This window comes from Vicugna pacos, chromosome 3 (genome assembly GCF_048564905.1).
Source record: "Vicugna pacos chromosome 3, VicPac4, whole genome shotgun sequence".
NCBI lineage: Eukaryota > Metazoa > Chordata > Mammalia > Artiodactyla > Camelidae > Vicugna > Vicugna pacos.
Window position 1 is genome coordinate 6467959 of NC_132989.1, and position 22364 is coordinate 6490322.

The 22364-nt window shown below is 41.8% G+C and overlaps 2 long non-coding RNA genes across 2 annotated transcripts in view; one reads left to right on the plus strand and one right to left on the minus strand.

The window, feature by feature from the left end:
• Positions 1-22257, minus strand: part of LOC116278259 (uncharacterized) — a 38524-nt gene extending 16267 nt beyond the window's left edge. The window contains exon 1 of the long non-coding RNA XR_012066448.1: positions 21555-22257. This is a non-coding gene — a long non-coding RNA (uncharacterized lncRNA). The remainder of the gene's footprint in view (positions 1-21554) is intronic.
• Positions 21158-21815, plus strand: LOC140691019 (uncharacterized). The gene is made up of 2 exons (XR_012066469.1): positions 21158-21250; positions 21588-21815. It is a non-coding gene; the product is annotated as an uncharacterized lncRNA (long non-coding RNA).
• Positions 22258-22364: the final 107 nt, after the last annotated feature.

Genomic DNA, 22364 nt, shown 5'->3' on the forward strand with positions numbered 1-22364 from the left:
TGAGTACATAGGATAGTGTTAGGGAGCATGTGCTAAATGCACGTGCTAAAGGCAGCCAGACCCATTATATGCATCTGAATGGCTGTACAACACACATGGGGTCTGCTACCCTGCTTTTGGAAACTGAACCTTCCTTGGAAATGAACAGCCTTATAAATGGTGGAGCAACACCCAGGGGTTAAGAAGCATGCTTTGTTAGAATTAAATGCATACCATATGTTGCCATGGTTTGTGTTCCACAGGACCATATTGATTTTTTTTTTTTTGGCTGTCCATGTTTGTGGAGCATTAGCAGCAAAATGCTAAGATGCTGACCAATTGTCTTTAATAGCAGTTTGAAAACACATATAATACAAAAGAAGGAATGTTTAATTACTACTGTAAGGATCTGTAAAATGAACAACTAAATCCTAATTACAGATGAAGTGAAGAGGGACTTCTTTCCAGTGGCTACATTTAGATATATTACTAAGACTTGCCTCATATTTTACATAATATCTGTGAAGAACTCAGAGTACTTTTAATGCATCTTAATTTGGGAGTCATTGTGATTTTGCAGTATCTGACTAACCTTCAGAGGCAAAGTTTTTTTGAACTGAAATCTCAACTATATCACCTATTAATTAGTTGTGAAGTTTCAGGTAATTTCTTAGCCTCTTAGAGCCTGTGTCCTCTTAGTGCTCTGTAGCACCCACCATGCAGGTTGTTGTGGGATCTAATAAGATGTGCAAAGTGCCTGGCATACAATAACTTTCCGCAATGTACTTCTCTACTTTCATTACTTGTCTTTCAAATTATTGTCACATAGAGAGGATCTTGAATTAGTCTGTGTGATTAGAAAGAGTTTTGGAAGACAGTGGCAGGTGGTGTGTGTATTTACTTCAATTCCTCGATATGAATATCAATTATATGTGTCTGTGTTGTGTGGCCTGGAGTTTGGAATAAAACTTTCTTCATATATTGCAAAATAAAGTAACATCATGGTTCAAAGAAGAAACTATTTTCAACTGAATGATAATGAAAATGTTACATGTCAAAACTAGAGTGCTACTGTTTGGGCAGTATTTGGAGAAAAATTTATAGCCTCGAAAGACATTTCAGAAAATCAGAAAACTTGGAAATTAATCACCTAAGCCATCTCTCAAAAAGTTACAACAATCAAAATAAATCCCAAAGAAAGTTAAAATAAGTAATAAAGAGCAGAAATTTACAAAATAGAAAAACAAACGTACAATATGAAGAATCCACAGAGCCGTGTGTGTGTGTGTGCGCGCCTGCGTATGTGTTTTAGAAAAGCTAATGAAATTGACAAACTTCTGGTGAGACTGATCAAGATAAAAAGAGCACAAATAGCCAAAGTCAGGAATAAGAAGGAGGAATATGGATAACTGTCCAATTTTCTTCTGTGCACATACCCTGACCTTGTTCTCTGAAACCAAGAGAACAGCAACTCACTCCTAAATTCCTTTGAGACAATTCTGAGAACAGGGTGTAACGGGCTAAGATGAGCCAAATCAGAAAGAAACACAACTCATTTCTGTAAGACTGCAATGCCTACTTGACCAAAACCTACCAAAATTAGAGCAGGCAGTGCTGCTTTTCTTTCTTTTCCCTTTAAAATCTCTCGTATTCCTCATGTTTGGAGAGACATTCCCTTTGAAACTTCCCTGTTTTAACAGTTTGAATAAATTCCCTTGTAGCTATAGTCTTAGCGAATTTCTAAAACTTTGTGTTACAAATGCTACAGACATTAGTAAGGTATTATTATATCACAATTTTATGCCAGTAAATTAGAAATTTTAAATGAAGTGAGAAAATTCCTGGGATGGGGGGTGGAAACAACTGAAACTTACTAAAAGTCTCAATAGCTTATGGATATGAGAAGTATGGGAAAGACTGGAGTGAGTTCAGTCCTTTGGAACTCAAGGAAGGAGCAAGTGGAGGGAGGAGGAAGAAAGCAGGAAGGGAAGATCTTAATGAACAGTGAGTTTAGAAAAGCCTTCCATAGGAGTGCACTCTCTGTTTCTATTAGTGAATTTGTCTGAAAGTGAAAGCTTGAAAAATAATTTCACCTGGGTTTATATACAGAGACTGTAAGAATACAATGGTACTGAGTATCAGTCATGAAATGCAAGGGAAACTCATCTGTCATGAGATTCAAAAACCAAGAAAAGGTCACCTGAGGACCAGTTAGCTAAGGACAGACAGTGGGGACCTGATGTCTGTCTGCATCAGGACCGCAAGGTCCTCCAGGGGATTCCCTGACCTAGGAGGTCACTCCATGCTCTTCCCCAGCCTCAGCTGAGGGTCTAGGCTGGAGACATGGAGAAGGAAGTCAGAATACTTAACTCAATTCTTTCCACTGAGTCTTCTCATTTAGACCTGGCAGTTCTCAGGCTGTGAACAGCATCGGTTACACTCAGGAAAGAGTCTGTGTGAATCCCATGTAGAGAGGTGACACAGCGTAGTGGCCAGGAGCAGGGTCTGTCCGCCATAAAGCCCAGGTTCAAATAAGGACACTTTCACTTATTCCCCGGTGATGTTAGTCAAGTAATTAAACTTTCATTTTTTGCTTGTGTGTCCTCATTTGCCTTTTATTGGGATAATAATAGGAACAACCTCATAGGTCCTAATGAGGGTTGGGGAAGTTAGTGTTATTAGAGTCCTTAAAATTGTGCCTGGAATGAGCAGCATTTGTAGAAGGGTGTGTGAGGTAAGCCTGGCAGTGTGGCGGCCCTTGTTTAGGGACTCGAACATCTGGACACTCAGGCAATGGAAGGCAGCTCCATCTTAAGGCCAAGAAGATCCCCCAGGGACCACTCCACACAAGATTTGAGAAAAATGATTTTTTGGATATGTTTACACAGGGGTGTCTTGCTTCTAAGCAAGCAATCCATTGTTTCTAAGCAAACATGCTTTGTCTTTTTCATTCTGGAAAAGGGGTCAACAGGAGGTGCTTCCAGCTCTAGCCCAGTGACCAAGAGTGTTTGGTGGGTTAAGGGCTGCTTCACACTGGCTTCTCCGTCGAGGCAGCCTGCCCACTCATGCTGTACACATTCTGCTCCCCACTCCTTCCCTACCCCTGTGTTTTCTTGGTAATCAATGTGCTGGAGGTTACCACAGGAAGGGCTGGTGAGAGATAAGCTTCCACCACATAAACCAGGGCTGTTTTGCATAAATGTCCTTTGAGGTCTCAAAGAATAAAAAATAAAAAGAGATCCTGGGATGGGGAGAAGTTTCTCTGGTCTTGAATGCAAACCTTAGCGCCAGTATTCCAGTGAATGCAACAATTATGTCTATAATTTTCCCTCTGTTAAATGAGGGAAAAGACCCAACTCACAAAGTTGCTTTGAGGATTGATAAAAAAGCACCTTGTATTTTGTAAAACTTTATACAAACATTATTGTTAAGTTGACTAATGATCTATCTTATTTTTACAAGTTAAAGGAAGGAGATAATGAGGATGAGAGCAAAAACCAATGAAACAGAAAGCAACACAACAGAGTAGATTAAAAGTCAAGATTGGTACTTTGAAAAGAGTATTAAAATTGGTAGATCTTGGGTGTGATAAGAAAGAAGAGAAAGTGCAAATAATTACAACAGATCCCCTGGGTTATTTGGAAGTGTATTTTAAATTTCTAAACAGACAGGAACTTCCTACTTATATTTTTGCTATTGCATTGTGGTCAGAAATCATACTCTATATGATGACTATCCTTTTACATTTGTTGAGATTTGTTTATGGCCCAGTGTGTATTTGACCTTGGTGAATGTTCCATGGGCACTGAAAAGGAACATATGATCTGCACCTGCTTGGGGCAGTCACCTAGATAAAAGACATCAGATCAAGTTTGTAATGTATTGTTCAAATCTTCTCTACTCTTAATGAATCTTTATCTGCTTGTTCTGTTGACTAATGAGATAATTGTTGAGTTATCCATTTCTACTTATAGTCCTCTGAATTTTGCTTTATATATTTGAGGCCATGTTATTAGGTGCATGCAAATACAGAATTGTTTAATCTTCCTGGTGAACTGAAACTTTAAAAAGTAAACCTCAATCTGAAGTAATGCTCTTTGCTTACCTAGAGTGTTTTTTCTGGTACTTATAATATCAGCTTCTTTTTGCCTAGTGTTACCTGGCATATCTCTTTCCATTCTTTGTTTTAACCTTTCTGTATCCTTGTTTTAAATGTGCCTCTTGGAAATAGCATATAGTTGTTGTTGCTGTCTTAATCCAGTCTGATAACCTCTTTTAACCAGGGTGTTAGGTCTTTAATATATAATTTCTGATATGTTTGGGTTTCCATTTTTTTTTAAAGACTTTTGGGGGATGGTAATTAGGTTTATTTAATTATTTGTTTTTAGCAGAGGTACTGGGGATTGAACCCACGACCTTGTGTATGCTAAGCACACTACTGCTGAGTTGTATTCTCCCCCTCTGGGTTTCAATCTTATTCACTGCGTTTTATATATATCCCACCTGATCTAAGTTCTATTATCTCTTTTCTTGCTTTCTTTCAGATTGGATTACAATTATTCTATTATTCCATTTCCCCCTCTATTGGGTGGGAAATTATATAATTTTCCTCTTCTTTTAATGGGCAAGAAATTAAAAGATCATTCTTGAACTAGCAAAGCCTAGTGTTGATACATTTATCTTTAACCTACACAATGAAAGGATCTTAGAATACTTTATCTCCTATCTCCTATGCTATTGTTTTTGTGAATTTTAGTTATGTATATATACATGTATATAGAGATGTGTTAAAACATTATTTTTCTACACCAAATATTTATTTAGATTTATCCACATATTTACTATTTTAATTACATTCCACTGCTCTTCATTCTTTTCTCCCTCCCTAACTTTCCTTGGGTCATTTTTCTTGTGTCTGGAAAACATCCTTTAGAACATTCTGTCCCTATCAGAGTTAAACCTTCCAACTTTTGTTTGCCTAAAAATAGCTTATTCCATCTTAATTTTTCACAGTTTTGTTTTTCTGGGAATAGAATTCTGAGTTGAGCATCATATTCTTTTGTCACATTGGAGGCATCAAGCCTCTAATTTCTGACTTCTGCTTTGGTTGGTGGCCTGTTTAATATATTCTTTTGTTAATGGCTTCCTTTAAGATTTTTTTCTCTGTCTTTGGTTTATTCCAGTTTTACTATGATATGTTTAGGTGTGGATTTTTTTAATTCTTTTTTTTGGGGGGGTGGATTATTTTTTAGTAAGTAATCATGCTTGGGATTCTTTGTGCTGTTAAATTTGTAGATTTGTGTCTTTCTTCAGTTTTGGTAAATTCTCAGCCACTGTGTGCTCAAATATTAGTTCTATACCATTCTCTTTATTTTCTTCTGGGACTCCAAATAAAGGTATGTTAGACCTTCTCACCGTATCTCTTATGCCTCTTCACCTCTCACTTCCATCCCTTTGTCCCTCACTCCCTGTCTAGGCTTCGTTCTGGACATGACTTATCTTCCAGTTCACTATGTAATCTGCTATTAAATATGTATTCTATTTTCCAGTTATGGACTTTCCATTTACCCCCTTTCTTATAATATGCCAAATTCTCAAATTTGCCTTTATTTCCCTTGAGCGTTGTTATTTTAAAAGCTGTATCTGATAACATCTGACAGTGGCTTTCTCTGATGCTGATCTCCAAGTACGTCACCAATCCCTTGCATTAGATTCCTTCTGTCCAAAGACTCAGAGTGGTTTGTATGTTCCTAGTTGGAACCTGACTGTTACACTGCTGTCTGCCAAGCTCTCAACCCTGGGCCTTGTAACTTTCTATAAAATTCTTCCACAGCCCTTCCCTCTTTTAGCAAAAGGGAACTTGGTTCAAGACCTATAGAATTTGTGCTCCAAAGCCAAGATTCTAAAGTGAATGTAGACTAGGGTGAGGATGGGGGGTTGGATTTTTTTCTCAAAGGTTCCTAGCCTTAGTAAAGATTTTTTTGCTAACTTTTTTGTGGGGAGGCACACTGACATCCCCCTCATTGGAATTCCCCTCAGCCCATTTTGTTCCAGTTTGTCTCTCACCCACCAAGTTCATTTTCTCCTTTCTACAAAACAATGTCTGAGATACAGAAGTTAGCTATTTACTAATAGTTAAGTCACCTTGAGACTATTTCAATTAATTATTTTAAATTTCATTCAGAAGTCACTTATTTAAAAAAAAAAAGTATTTCTTAGACACTGTGCTCTAAAGATACCCCTAAAATAAAACAAAAATAAGACACCTCAATGAGGTGTCCTTCTCAGGAGGTTTTTTCCCCTCTAAAAACAAAGATCGACTCAAGCGTATTACAACAGAAATACTATAGCAGCAATACCACAACTAACTTTCCTCCTGTGATTCTGCCAGCCTCCCTCTGTTAGCAGATGAGGAAGCCGACTAAAAGAGGGAGAACCCCAAAGAGTGGGATCTTTTCTTCTAGCCGTGAAAGAATTCACAGTGGAGACAGAGAAGCAGAGTGAAAGCTGCTTTATTGCTCGAAAAAAGGAAAAGAGGAGAAGACACTCAAGTGGAAAGACACTCGAGCCTTAAGCCCAGGTGGCTTGATGTAAGAACTCCTGCTTTTGGGGTCCCGGCTGGGTCCTTTTAATCTGTCTTCTTGTCTCCTTCTCACTGGCTACTCTTTTCCTGCTTGCTTTCTAGTTTGTTCTGCTCTGTGGAACAAATACTCTTCAAAAAAGAGATTCAGTAACCAAAGACTCTCAAACAATGTGATCAAGCTAGGCCGAGCAAGTGAGTCAAGCAAGTGGGCTACTTACACAATATAGATATATAAATCAGATCATGTCAGGGCTCTGTTTCTGCAAGGTAGCTTTTTCTATTACTCAACCAGAAGCATTTTCTGGGGCCAGCTATTAGGCAATAGGTCCTGGTTTCGGTTCCCTAGCTCCCTGCCTCCTTCTGGGTGGGGGTGGGAGGGACCTCCACCCAGAAAAGTTTTTAGCCACTTCTAAGGGACAAGTTATATCACTTCCCAGTTTCATTCTCACTTCCTCACAACATCTGGAATCCTGGAAGTTATCTAGTGTATTTATCTAGTCTGGAAATTCGCTGACTAGTGGGGATTTGAGGGGCAACGTCAGGCACCAGATTGCAAAACCACGTGAAAGCGACACACTGTGGCAGGGGACTTTTCTTCTTGTTGATACACAGCTCAGTTTCAAAAGGAAAATGAAAAGGGTGGAGAGTCACCTGCAAATAAAATGCATCAGCAAAAAGACAGGTATGTAGAGTGTTCGATGAAACTTCTTTTCAAATTGAAAACTCAGTCATGGCCGCCATGTGTCAGGCACAGGCCTGGGCTTCTCCCATCTGTGGTCTCTAATTTTTACAGTCACTCAAGGTAATCATTCTTATTCCCATTTTACAAATTAGAAAACTGAGGTTCAGAGGAGTAATATGTGGGAATTCAACCTGGCTTTGACTATTCCCCCCGCCAACCCCCCACATCACTCTCCCTCTCATTTTAGACTAGAAATGTGAAGTGTTAAAACTGCCTTTTGAAGATGTGATGGTTAATTTTATGTGTCAGCTTTGCTGGGCCACTGTGCCCAGATATTTGGTTAAACATTATTTTGGATGTTTCTGTCAGAGTCTTTGTGGATGAGATTTACACTTAAATTGATTGACTTTGAGTAAAGCACATTGCCCTCCATGGTGTGGGTGGGCCTCATCCAATCAGCTGAAGGCCTGTATAGAACAGAAAGACTGACTTCCTCTGAGGAATTCCACCAGCTGTCAGCCTTTGGACTTGAACTACAGCATCAGCTCTTCCCTGCAGCTTTCCAGCCTGCTGGCCCACCCTGCAGATTCTGGACTTGCTAGCCTCCATAATTGCATAGGCCAATCCCTCAAAATAAATCAATTTCTCTTTCTTTTCTCTTCTCCTTGTTTGAAACTGATTGAGGAAAATAAAACATAGTTTAAAATACTTCTTCAAATATGAATATGCCCTAAATTTTACCTAGATTTTTTGGGGGGTATTTATCTCCCTACATTTTATTGTGAAAATTTAAAAACATGGATGAATGTTGATAGAACCACAAATGGCTTCCATCTAGATTTAATGGTTGTTAATGTTTTACCATATCTGTTTTCTCTCCTCCCCTAACCTGCACCACACATACACCAACACACACCAGTTTTAAAATAAGCTGTCAATATGACATCATGATCCTTAGATACTTCAGCACAATGACAATCATCTGTATAACCACAGTGTCCCTATCATACCTAAGAAAATTAGCAATCATTTCTACAATCACCATAAATGCAAAACTTAGAGAAATGGAGACTGGTGCAGCTGATATAGGACAATAAGTATTTAGACTTAAGATTCATAAGCTGTTTCCTACAAAAGAGTGCAAGATAAAACTAAGTCCCTGGAACAATAAAGTCTAAAACGTCACAGGACACGAAGCTTCAGTAACATTAGACAATAAAATAGCTTTATTTATAATCTCTGAATCAAGAGCTACTTGTTATTGGAATTTTAAAAAGATTCAAAGCAAAACTGTAAACATTTTTTCTTCTTCTAAGTAAAAGCATCATATATTCTCCGTATGAGAGAAATTATGACTCAAAACCATTTAGGGTAGCACTGGGGAATTATGCCAAGTAATCTCCATGGATTTCAAAGTTGAAAAACCTTCCCTTTAGAGGAGGAAATAAAACAAACGTTAAAAACCATCATGGCCATTTGGACATGGCGTTTAGTTCCACATTATCACTTATATTTAATGCCTAAGACTGATGCAACACGGAGGGGGAGGGTATATATAGCTCAGTGGTAGAGAGCATGCTTAGCATGCACGAGGTCCTGGATTCAATCCTCAGTACCTCCATCAAAAAAATAAATAAACCTAATTATCTCCTCTCCAGCAAAAAAAGAAAAAAAGATTGGATACAGCAAATATTTGATTCCAGTGTATGCTTTTAGTAAGTGATTACAGCAAAATGAACAGAACTGGGAACTTTAAATGATTTAAGTGAAGCACTGGCCATCTATGTGCAGGGACTGCAGATTCCCTGAAAAGGTAAGGTGGTTCCAGAGGGTGATTTTTCCAGAACAAGGCAAAGCTCAGCCTAACCTGTGAGTATGAGACCAACTCATCCTGGCTGTTGACCCGATACAGTTTTCACAATAATACCCTGCAAGTCTCAACATCATATCAGTGCCTTTCAAACATTTTGGACCCTGACTACATAAGAAATATCATTAGCCATATACATGCACAGTGACTCCCAGATGCAAAACTTTTTTTGAGATAAAATACAGGCAGCACGCTCTGACCCCTCCCCTAGCCCATCCCACCCCCCATCCAAAAGGCTGGCATGACCTTGGTTCACAATCTCTAAGAGTTGAGACCTGCAGTTTGAAGCCCCTGAGCTATTGCCTGCTACTCTGGCTGGCCAATCAAACCAGCCTGTGTAGAGAGTTTCTTTTCTGTTTTTGTCCCACAGCTCCCAGAGGGAAGAGCCGCTCAGTGCTTGGAGAGGGGACTGTCACTGGGAGTTAGTAACCAAATCCCAGGGCTTGGAGACCTCAGCACCATTTGTAGAAGCTCCCACCTTTGCCGAGACATGGCAAGAACCTACTACTTTAAGATTATCTTCAAAAATGCTGAGCTTCACTTAGCATGCTGTCCTGCCCCTAGGAATGCCAGATTTAGCAAAACAAATTTAAAAAAACTAGGACATCTCATTAAATTTGAATTTCAGATAAACAAGGAATAGTCTTTTTTTAGTGTATGTCTCATGCAGAAACGATTCCTTGTTTATCTGAAGTTCAGATTTAACTGGGTGTCCTGTATTTTATCTGGCAACCCAACTGGTTGCATGCTCTGTCCCTTTACTTTCAGGGTGCTTGAATCTTATGGATGGATCTAGGCTGGACAGGATGTGGGCACTGCTGCTGGGAGCAAGGGGGACATCGGGCTTAGCCTCCTTCTGCTCCTCCCAGTTTCCACTGCTGGCTACACCCCATAGCCACCTGGAGGGTCCCCTTATCTGGAGGGTACCCTCTTAGACAGGACAGAGGATTGCCAGTGTGGCACAAACCCTGCTCCTATTGTGTCCACTTGACCCTTGGGTCCTCCTGGACCTTGGCACACCAAACCTCTGGGATGCTCAATGGCAAAGGGACAGTCGCCAGCCCTACCCAGCTGTTGAACAGAACGCCACACTTTCCCTGTAGTCACTCCAGTCTCTATAAGTGGTCCTCGCAGTGAGGGAGAGCCCACTGGGAGGACAGGAACTCGCTTCCCACTCCCCTCCTCCAGAGCCTACACCCCCCACCTCCTTTCTGCCTCGCCCTCCTCCAATTCTACACATCCCCAAGAAAAGTCTTGCCTTTCTGTCAAAGCACACACTCTGTCCCATGCAGGCCAAGTCTGTTCCTCCCCCTAGAATTAAGATCTCTGGGCTAGCTTGGTTTCTCATTTTCCCTTCCCCACCCCCAGCAGAAAATTGGTCACTGTCGAAATGGCTCACAAGTGGGTGGTTTAGCAAAGTGCTTCAGTCTTCCCTGCATCCCTGCTGCTCTGACAGTTCCCTTAATGTTTGGTTAACAGGAAGGACAAATGTCACCTCCTGGTCAAGGCTTCAGGTTGGATTCTCAGCTCTGGGGCCTTGCAGGGCCTCCCTCCACAGCCTGGGTCGTGCTGGGAGGCTGCTGACCCGTTTTCCCAATGGGCTGTGAGCAGCGTCCGGATAGGGGCTCCCCGTCTGTGGAATCAGCACATGAAGCAGAGTTTGCTGCAGCTGGACAGAGAGGGGCAGCTGAAAAGTATGAGCCACGGGCCTCGGTGTCCCTTTCATTTGCTTCCATCAAACCTTTCCAGTAAATGTTCCTACTCCCTCTGACTACCAAGACCCAGCAGGACTTGCTGCCCAAGACGTTGTTCCTTCTGGGGCCTTCTCTCCCTTCGTTAACACTGATTTATCCAGGGCCACCTGGGTCTTCCAAAGCGGCGTTTGTAAAGATGCAACTAAGAGAAACTAATCATTGCTGATGTGTAAATGGTTGTCATTGGGATACATTTGAAATTAAAAAAAAATTTTTTTAATTTAGTATTTAAAAAAACCTAACAGGTATTTATGAAGCTCTGTTCTATGTGCCTCACACTGTTAGGGTCTAATACTAATGACATTAAGACACAAGTTCCTGAATTCAAGAGTCATACTGGAAGACAAGATTTAAATACATAAAAAGCCATTTAAAATGACCCAAGGAGACTAGCAGACAATAAAATGAATTTGAAGTGGCTTATAAAGGTCATAAAAATGACACTATGTTCCATCATCCGTGGAGGATTTGATAAGGTTACTCCTAAAGTTTCTTTATTTGTTCTAAATAAATCACCAACTAGATCTTTCAGATTTTAGAATATATAATAAAATGGCATGATATGGTACTCAGTTTGTGCCAGGCACCGTTGCTGGCAGCTTCTTCAGTTTTCTCCAGAATATGACAAGGTGGGCATTATTCATTTCCTATCTGGCAGTAGGGGGAAACTTGGGCGTGGAGAGGCTAAGAGTTGCCTGCGGACACCGAGTTCTGTGGTGCAGCTGGCAGCTGAACCCAAGACATTGGGATCTTGAGTCACGCACAAAATAGCTGGGCCATGGTGTCTCCCAAGTGCGGGCCTAAACTTGCACTTTCCCGTAATTTTCAGATTGTACTCTCTGACTGTCTTTTAATGGGAAAACCATGTATTGGTCTTGGAATGCCTATCCTATTTCCCATAACCCCACAAACTTGGCTCTCTTGGTTCAAACTTGTACAGCTTGCAACCAAGTTTCTCACATGTTCTTGGCTCTCTCTCTTCTCTGGGGATTTGGTTTAGTGGAATCCACAGATTTCAACTCAGATTTTAGCCCTAAGTCCTGCCTCATCCACTGTATCATGTTTGTTTCTTCTTTTTGCTCAAAATTGAAGCTTAAATCTTTGACACTTTGTATCTGTCTTTTCTACCTGTCTTTCTTAATTTTGATTCCATAGCCTCCCTGGGAGGACTTCCATACAGGACTTCGCTGAAACTTCCGTTTCCTCTGTGGCTGCTCACATCCACTACATCCCACAGCCATTCACACTCCACCGGAGTCTCTCAAGATACCGCCGGAGGTGAGGTGGAAGTAAGGAATGAGCAAAGGAGTAAGACCTGGGAATTCTAGTACACAGCAAGGAAGAATCAGTGCTGACACCTACTGAGGTTTCAAGGAGCAAGTGGCATTTGGGTTGGCAGTAGAAGACTTCCGAGGACTTTGGTGGGTGGGGGCAGGAAGAAGTGGCACTGGCACCCCAAGCTGAGGGAGGGGAGATGAACTCAGAAATCTCCGTGTTCCTCAGACCAACCATCCCTGATCATTTCCCTGGAACAAACTGCTTCTGGTGTTTTGGGTACTTACAAAGCCCAGAAAAAAGTAAATAAAAAAAAATTTTTTTTCTTGAAATAGTCTCCTCACTCAGGGTTGCAGGTGAGTAACGCGATCCATTTCATACATCACACCCAATTCTCTACTGAAATTCCAGTTGTAGTTCACCCATTCAAGAAGGCATGTCAGAATGCAAGCGAGTTTAATATTCTCCTGGACATGACCACAAATGGGTCTGATCTATTTAGCAGGGCCAATCATCTGAGGAGGTCAGTCCTTCAACAGTTCCTAGGAATGATGATTCAGTGCATGACGCAACGCGGAGGTGACTGCCACACAACAGTGACACAGCTGGGAGGTGGCAGGCACAGAGAGGAGTCGATCTTTAACTCCTAGAAGCTGGTGGCCCCTTTAAAAAAATTTGTTTTTGCCTTAAACAGTTTCCAAATGATACCTGATGTTGAGGGTGTTGGATTGCCTTTAACTTATGTTCTTCCATTATTCTGGAGGAGACTAATATTGGTTTGGGAGGTGGGGTGATGGGGTGATGTGTGTACCACACCTTTGTCCCCAAATAAAGTGGAAGACAGTGAATCACACACCGACCAAAAGATCAGAGATGGTACGTTCAAAGACTAATATACATGTTCCCCTTCTTATGATTATTAAAGATTACTGACAATTATTTCAAATGTTTCTAATGATTAGAAATAGTTGTTCTGGTTTAAAGCCCATTTCAAAAAAGACAAAGGAATTATGATAAAGTCATAACTTTGGTTTCAGGTTAACAGTTGTAACTGCTTCCCCCAAGTACTTTTCAGCTGCTCCTACATGAGGAGATACTTTAAAGGATTTGGTCAGGTCACTGCAACCAGAACCAGCACCCCAGCTTCCAACACCAGGCCCAGCTTTGCTGATAAGGATTAGAAATAGTCCTATTTGAGCTTGGTTCTGCTTGAAGTAAAGAAGGAGATTTATGACCCCTAAGCCAGGGGTTCCTCTTCTGGTTCCCTTCAAGACCTTGCTGGTGAGCTACTTGGCCTCAGAAATTATTTCTAATTAATTTTACATCCCTCTAAACACTTCTTTATTCTTTACATCAACACATGTGAATTGTCTTCAGTTTTTTTACTTGCAAGTGTCTTTGTTCTTTCTTGAGAACCAGGCTCCTCTCTCCCTGTGACCTGATACATCCTGAAGGCAAAAGACACTTCTATTTTGACTGTTCTTGCCTGACTACTCTCTTCCCCTTCTCCTCCCCTCTTTCCACCACTCCCCACCCGTGGAGGCCCAGTTCAGGAAAGCCTCAGCTTCTTGGCTTCAGTATCTAAGGTTTCAAATATTCATTAGGTCACTGGACAACCCCTGCTGATGGCACTGGTCTAAGGCAATACCAACCTGAGCAAATGCCCCAGGTTTAAAGGCAAATTCACAAATTTAAAAGCCAATCAACCAACGCAGTGACAGTCAGAACTTGTAATACTGTTATAAGTAATAACTGTTATAAGTAATAATAATACAAAGTAATGGTAATAACGTTAAAGGAAGGTGTTTAAAAGCAGCCTGGCTTTCTCTGTGACAGAATCACACTTTGAGAGCCTGAAAAAGGGAGAGGCCAGGTGAGAAACGTGAGCAGCTTCCTAAGGGAGGGGGTGCTTTCTCTGTTCTCAGATGGAGAAGGCACTGAGGGGTTCTCCCCTGAATGCTCAAAGCCACTAGTACCCTGGCACTTTCTGATTGTTATCTGGGAACTCCTAAACATCACAGATATTTACATAATTGTTTTCAGTTTTAAAAGCATTCCCACAGCCTTGGTTTCATTTGATCCTCATGAATGCCTTGCCAGGAGTGAAGGACAGATTTCACTATCTGAGCCTTGGAAAAGGAAACTGAATCTCCTGAGACCACAGAAATCAGAGGAGCCAGGATCTGAGCTGGCAGGTAACTGTTCATTGAATCGAACAAATACGGAAATATGTGAGTGTTTTAAGGTAAATAGGGTCTGTTCCCTTAAGAAGCTCATAATCTATAAAACAGATAAACAACAAGGTCCTACTGGATAGCACAGAGAACTATGTTCAGTGCTTTGTAATAGCCTGTTATGAAAAAGAACATGAAAAGGTATATATACGTATGTATAACTGAAACAGTACACCGTACACCAGAAATTAACACAACATTGTAAATCAACTATACTTCAATAAAAATAAAATTAAAAAACCAAAACAAGCAAAAAAAAAAAAAAAAAAGCAGCAGCAGCAGCAGCTTGTGATCTAGTTGGGGAGAAATGCCCCAAATTAATGTAATTAAAATAACAATACAAGGATTAGATAGGGAAAATCACATACAAGATAGTGCATCTTCTAGTGTCAAATAAAGCAAGAAAGAGCTATGATCTTAAGTGTATTTAAACAGCTTTCATTCCATGATTGAGCTGGAATTCCCAAGTGTCCTCCACCTGTAGCCCCACCTTCATTCCAAGTCAGCTTAATATTCTGGATTTCAATGGATTCCTTACAGTGCCTGCAAGTCCCCAGCTTTACCCTTTAGCTATGGAGATGTCTGGGCTTGTCACATCCTCTTCAGTCCTGGATTTGCAGTGCAACTCCAGGCTCCCGACACCCCCATTTTTTTTTTTTTGAAGCCACAAGGAACATGAGAAAGGGAGTAGGGGTTATCTGTCCTCAGTGTTCCAGAAAAAGTCCACCCTTACCTCCCAGAATTGCTGAAGGGAACAGATTTTAGAAATCTGAACGATGACTAATAAATCACACATGAAGACAGACCTACAGGAGGAGGGCGTTTCAGGAAAGAACACTTGGGTAGGTCAAGGGCAGGCTGAGTGAGAAGACAAGGGGAAGGTCAGAACATGTCCATGGCCAGGACTGTCTCCGCCTGACACAGAAAAAACGGGGTCTGAGAACTATGCGCACACTGATAACAGATCATTTAAAATTGGGATTTCCCAAAATCTAGCAGGGCACTGGCTCATATCCAGCTGCTCTCCAGGAAACACAAATTCCTCCCAAACACCTCCTCCTTCACCTGGGGTTCTGTAGGCTTTTATGTGGAGGCTGCGGTCCAGTCTCCTTATTCACTCTTTATGTCTCACTAGCAAAACCAGATGCACAGTGGTAACAGCTTAAATGTCCATCAACTGAGGAATAAAATACACAAGGTACGGTATATACACACAGTGCAAGGTTATTCAGCCACAAAACAGAATGAAGTGCTGAAACATACTATAACTTGGATGAACGTTAAAAGCTATGCTAAGTGAAAGAAGCCAGACACATACTGTCCAACGCCATTCATATGCAATGTCCAGGACAGGCCAACACAGAGACATAAAGTAAACATGGTTGCCAGGGGCTGGGGAGGCAGGAATGGGAAATGACTGCGAATGCGCCTGGGGTTTCTTTCAAGGGTAATGAAACTGTTCTAGAATAAATGGTGACGGTTGTACAACTCTGTGAATATACTAAAACCCACTGAATTGTACACTTGGGAAGGATAAAAAAAAACAGGTGTACTATGTTAGGAGTTTTAATTTAAATTTAAGGGAAACATAAGGGAACTTAGTTGCATTAACTTGATATTTCCCTGGAAACATTAGAAACATCAAAAATAGAATAAGTATAACTAAAAAAAAAAAACTATTCACAAAAAGTGAAAACTGGAAAAGAAATAATGACATAAAAATGAAGGAGGCAGAAGACAGTCAAATGAGTCCCAACATATACAAAACTGGTGTTCTTGAAGAAGAGAATAGAACAAATGAAACAACAAAAAAAGTAAGTTAGTACTAGACTGAAACTTTTCTGAATTAATCATAAGAGTAGTAACCAGCATTTACTGAGCACTTGCTATATACGCCTGGCATAATTTTAAGCACTTGACATGCATGATCTCACTGAATGCCCGTGATAATTGAATAAGGTTAAGTACTGTTACCATCCCTACTGTATTCATGAGAAAACTAAGGCACAGAGAGGGTTAAGAACTTGCCAAAGGAAATACTGCTGCAGTAAAAGGCAGAACTGGAATAAAATAAAACTTGCATCTGCAGACTGAAAGGGGAGAATGTGTCCAGTAGTCATTCTGGTAAAGCTTACTGCATTCCCTACATAATGGAAAACCTACCAGGGCACCAGGCTGGAAAAATCCGTGCCTCCCAAAGTGAGTCACCAGCTTGGCTTCAGATTGCTCCCTAGCATCAACTCATGTCAGAAGGTCGAGCAAGGCTAACGCATCTTAAGCAAGTGTGCTCCAAGACTTTTAGGACTGGTCCACTTGTCCTTTAAGTAGAAAAGCTGAAACTCTTGTCATTTGTGCTTGAGGTCTGCCACCTGAGAGAAACTTGCCCTCAGCTCAGCAAATCCCAGGAAGGAGCTGGCTGGCCAGGCTTGAGTCTTGTGCTACCCAATTCCCACGATCAGGGCATGAGCTGTACTGACTGGTCCAGCTCGGGAAGAGACAGGGAGAAGAGCACAGTCATGAAATCATTGGGAGATGAACTTTGATGGTGTGGGAACTTTGTGGAAGACTTCTGGATTTCTGGCACAAGCAATTGGATGATGGAGACACTCAATCAGAAGGGGCGTGCTGGTTTAGTTCTGGACATTTGAATTAGAGCTATGTGTGAGGGGATACAGTTGAGAAGTCATGCAGGCAGCTGGGCATATGAGTCTGAAGGACAGGAGAAGGGGCTTGGAAGCCTTCTTTGGGTGTCTCTGTCACAGAGTGGATAAAGGAAGCCACATGACATCTGTGGGATCACCTAAAACCAAAATGCTGGGTAGAGAATAAGGGGAAGCTGGGAAGGCTGAGGAGTGGTCAGAGAGGGACGAGGAAACCCAGGAGAGTGTAGTAGCGGGAGGTTAAGGTGGAGGAGTGTTGGAAGTGCAGTCGAGTGGGTTAGAAGTTGCTAAGATTGGATGGAGGGTATAGCTCAGTAGTAAAGTGTGTGCTTAGCATGCAAGAGGTCCTGGGTTCAATCCCCAGTACCTCCATTAAAGAAAATAATAATAAAACTCAAACCCTTAAAAAGAAAGAAGTCTGTACCTGCTAAGAGGTATAATAAGATAAAAGGAGAAAATGAGTATGACTGTTCCTTTACGGGACAAAATTTTAAACTTCTGATTCTGGGATAAAAGATATGTGACAAGTAGCAAATATACAAACTGATTCTTATGCCTGTCAGACATTGGACTAAAATCAGTACAAAGAATACTTGCCAAGGCAAGGAGAAGCCCAATAAATTGTAAATGAGCACCTAATTTCTAAAACGAATCCAAAATAATTATCATCTAAAAAAAAATGTATGTCTGAAAAAAATATACTTGTGAAAATCGTCAAGAAAACATCAAAACAGGGTAACAGGGGAAGACTTCAGACAGTGCTGGGAGGGTGTGAAGAAAAGGACCCTCCTGCTCGCTGGAATCAAGGCAGTGCCACATTTCTGTAGGTCTGCTGACAACATGCATAAAAAGCCTTCAACAATAAATGCACCAACAGTTCCGGGATTTTATCTTGAGGAAATAACTAGGGATGTGCACAGAGGTTTAGCTACAAGTCATTTCACAAAAGTGAAAAGTTGGGAACAACCCAAATGTACAAAGACAGGGCTGATAAATTACGGTACATTTGTACAATGGGAGACTAGGGCAGTCATTAAAAATGTCATAGAAGAATTTTTTTGACATGGAAAAATGTTTGCAATATATTAAGCAATAAAAGCTAATTATAATGATCTCAAATTTGCATATATATATATATAAACAGAACAAATCTGAAAGGATAGATTGTTTCTGGCTGCTGGCTTTACTGATGGTTTTTATTTTTTCTTTTTCTTTATTTGTGATTTACTATTTTTCTGTAATGAATACATACTTCTTTTACAATAATTTAAAAACCTGGTAATTATGTGAAGATGAAAGGAGAAAAGAGGTCACTAGAATTGAACTCTAACTGATTAATAAATAAGCAAATCATAAAGTGCTACCATTTATCTCGAATTAACTAGAGTTCGTTTTCCTGCCATCAGAGGAAATGAAGCCTAAAATAGAAATTGCCTTGAGATACAGAAAATGAAGTTACAATTCAGGCATAATTGTCTTTGAACTGTGAGATCTGTACCTGCTACACATGTGTATGCGTGTGTAGGGAAAATATTTGAAAGGATATCTACTAAATTTAAAAGTGATTCTCTTCAGCAGGGAGGGACTAGTGGAGGTGGGAAGATAACTTTTTCTTTATACAACTCTGTATTGTTTGACTTGTTGTAACATGCATGCAAACACTCTACACTTAAAAAGCAAAAGTGGTTATAATTTTGGAAGTATTTAGAAACATCATAGTATCCATGGTACGATGACAAAATATCAATGCAAAATATGTATACTAGGCTTATCACCATGTTGATGTATCTGCAGGTGAGAGAGGCTTGGATAAAAATACTCCATCATAAAAAGAGCTGTTCAAGTTCATTCATTCATTCATTCATTTATTCCACAAATGTCTGCTGAGCACCTGCTTTACTAGGCACCATGACCCTCTTCCAGCTACTTGGGATACAGCAAGGAATTAAACAGCCAAATACGCCTCCCCTCATGGAGCTGACATTCTAGCAGGGAGAGACAGGCAGTAAGTAGTAAGCATAATAAACATGTTGGGAATTGATAAGTGAGTGCTATTGAAAAAAACGGTGCAGGGTAAGCGAGGCTGGCAGTGCTGTGTGTGAGGGGCAGAGTTAAATAGGTTGGTAAGGGAAGGACTCATGAGAAAGTGACATGTGAAAAAAGATTTGAAAGAGGAGAGGGAGTAATGAAAATATTCAGAAAAAGAGATAAGGAGAGAGAACAGCAAGTGCAAAGGCCCTTAGGTGGGTTCAAGGACCACCAACGATGGCAGTGTGGCTGAGACACAGTGAGCAAAGGGAGATCAAGTCAGGGCCACCCAAGCCAGTTGGTGTTGGGTTCTGAGGCTACTGTAAGGACTCTGGCTTGTTATACCAAATGAACTGGGGAACCACTGTGGGGTTCTGAGCAGAGAAATACCAGGATCTCTCTGGCTGTCATGTGAAGACTAGGCTACTGGAGTAGGAGGGTGAGGGCAGAGAGACCTGGTTGTCCAAAGAGGGATGAAGGTGGCTGTGAGAATACCAGAGTGTCAAATCCTAAGTATGAAGATAGAGCCAAAAGGATTTCCAGACATTGCATAGAGGATGTGAGACAGAAGGATGAGGATGGCTCTTGGCATTCTGGCCTGAGTAAATGAAGTGGAGCTGCCATTAATTCAGATGAGTAACAGTGGAGTAGGTTTGGGGTTGGGAAAAGATCAGGAACTTATTTGTGGGCCTGTAATATCTGAGCAGCAATATAAATTTTGTTTTAAGAATGTTTCTAATATTATGATGACATCTTTCCAAATAAAAGCATCATTTCAAGACTCCTGACCCAGCAACTGTTATATTCCCAGTACTGAAAATGTGCATGTTGGTCATTGCTCATAATCTGGAGAAATCATGTGGATAGAAGGTATGCTAAAAGACTGGAGCCTAGGTTCACTTTCGAAATGGGGGAAAAAACACAGGCTGCAAATACGTCCATAATCCTGGCAAGATTCTAGGACATGTCATTAAATGGATGACATATGAACTTCAAACATTAGTAGTAGCTCCTCTTGGATTTAGCCTTAAGTCAAGAGCATGTCAGATCAATGCACGTACTGGAAAAACCCAGCATTTCATCCTGTGCGTCTTCTTTACTACTTATACAGAACACTCCACTTCTGACACCAAATGTGTGGGGGTTTTCTCCCACCAAGCAGTTCTCTGTGACACCAGCTAGTGACACGATTTAACTCATTTCTGACACTACTTGGAGACAGCATCAGATCCCACAGGTCAGGGACTCAGTATCATGAGACTGACTCCACTTCAGATGCCAAGTGCAAGTAGTCAGTCCTCAAGTTACCCACAACTTCAGTTCTACTTGGCTAAAGATGGGAGGTTCTTATGACCCCCCTCTCCCTTGGATTTGATTATTTGCTAGAACAGCTCACAGAACTCAGGGACACATATGTTTGTTGGTTTATTAAAGGATACAGGTGAACACCAGATGAAGAGATACAGAGAGCAATGTTTGGGAGGGTCCTGAGCACAGGAGCTTCTGCCCTCCTGGATTTGGGGTGTGGTACCCTTCTCATATGTGGATGGATTCACCAACCTGGAAGCTCTCCGAATCCCATACTATTGGGATTTATATGGATGCTTCATCACCTAGGCATGGTCTCTCATTAACTCCATTTTCAACCCTTCTTTCATCTCAAGAAGATGGAGACTAGGGGAGTGTTAAAAAATTTCAAGCTTCTAATCATATTTTGGTCTTTCCAATGACCAGCCCCCACCCAGGAGCTGTCCACAGCCCAGGTAAAGTTGCTTCATTAGAACAAATGACACTTCTATCACCCAGGAGATTTCAGGGGTTTCAGGAGCCCTGTGTCAGGAACTGTGGTCAAAGACCAAATATTAGAACAAAAGCTGCTCCTAGCCTGCTCTTATTACTCAGGAGATTCCGAGGATTTTAGGAGCTCTGTGTCAGAAACCAGACAAAGACCCAATACATATATTTCTTCTTATAAATCACAGTATCACAGATGATACGCCAGAACACTGGAGCCTAGGCAGCAGCGTTCAATAAGGATGCAAAACCATCCATTGTCCTCGCAAAGTTCTAGAACATTTCATTAAGTGGAGGACATACGAACTCCAAAAATTAGTAGCAGCTTCTCTTGGATTTAGCTTTAAGTCAAGAGCAAGTCAGTCCGATATATTAAGAAAAAAGCAACCAGGTCAATTTTGGAACTTGGAAGTCCAATGTTTGAAGGGGTGGTGAAGTTTTTTTTTGTTTTTGTTTCTATTGGAGACGAGTCTCAGGTGGCAGGCGATATTAACAGCATACGGTAGGGTAGGGTTACAGACTAGGAAGTTTGTGTCAAGTCTTTACTACTTTCTAGCCACATAACCTTGGGCAGAGCGCTCTGCTGCTCGTGGAACCGTGGTCCCAACCTGTAGGTAGTAATACTTGCAAGGTGCTTCGCACAATGCATGTACAACGGAGAGCTGACCTGCGGGCGCGGGGGGAGGGGGACTTACTTTTTGATTATTCTCATCGTTTTCTTTTTTCAGACCCAAGAAAGGTCCTGCCTCCATGAGAGATGCAGCGAGAAAAAGTAAGCGATGAATAAAACAGCTTTCCTCTAGTACTGCTACAGCGCTGTCAGCACAGGAACGGTGAATACAGGTCTTGAAACTTCCAGAATTGCTTCTCGCCAGGAGAACCAGCATGGGGAGAGGGGAGCAGCCTGGGTTTGTTCCAGAACCCAGAAAAAGCCAGCGGTTGCTAGGCGACCGTAGGACGGAGGGGAAGGGGCGAGACTGCCCCTTGCAGGCTCCGCCCCCACTTCCGCGCTCCTCGCTCCGCCCCCTTCCAGTCCAAGTCCCGCCAGGCCAGGCAGTCCAAGCATCAACCCTTGCGACCGGGCCGAGGCGTCGCGACGCATGCTCAGTTCTTCCCGCGCGGCTCTTCGTGACGCGAGCTCCCGCTCTCCGCCACACACTCTGCCCCGCCCCTTCTTGCTCGGCAGTTCCTCTCGCTCCCAGCTCCGTTCTCGCCCACACCCGTCCTGCCCACACCTCGTCTCCAGTCCTGTGCATAGTGACTGTAGAGCGACCTCAAGTCCTGCAGACCCACGTTCCGTGCTCCCGTGGTGGCGGTGGTGATGGGCGGGGGGAGTGGGCTAGAAGAATAAGGCGGGATGAGGGGAGGTGGCAGTTGCCGCGGACTCACTTCCGGAGGACGGGCGGAAGTGGCTGCGGTGGATGGTGGGAGGGGGAAAGGAGCGCGAGGGGAGGGCCGGGCCGCTGGGGGTCGAGGGGGTGGGGCCTGGGCCGGCAGTGGGGACC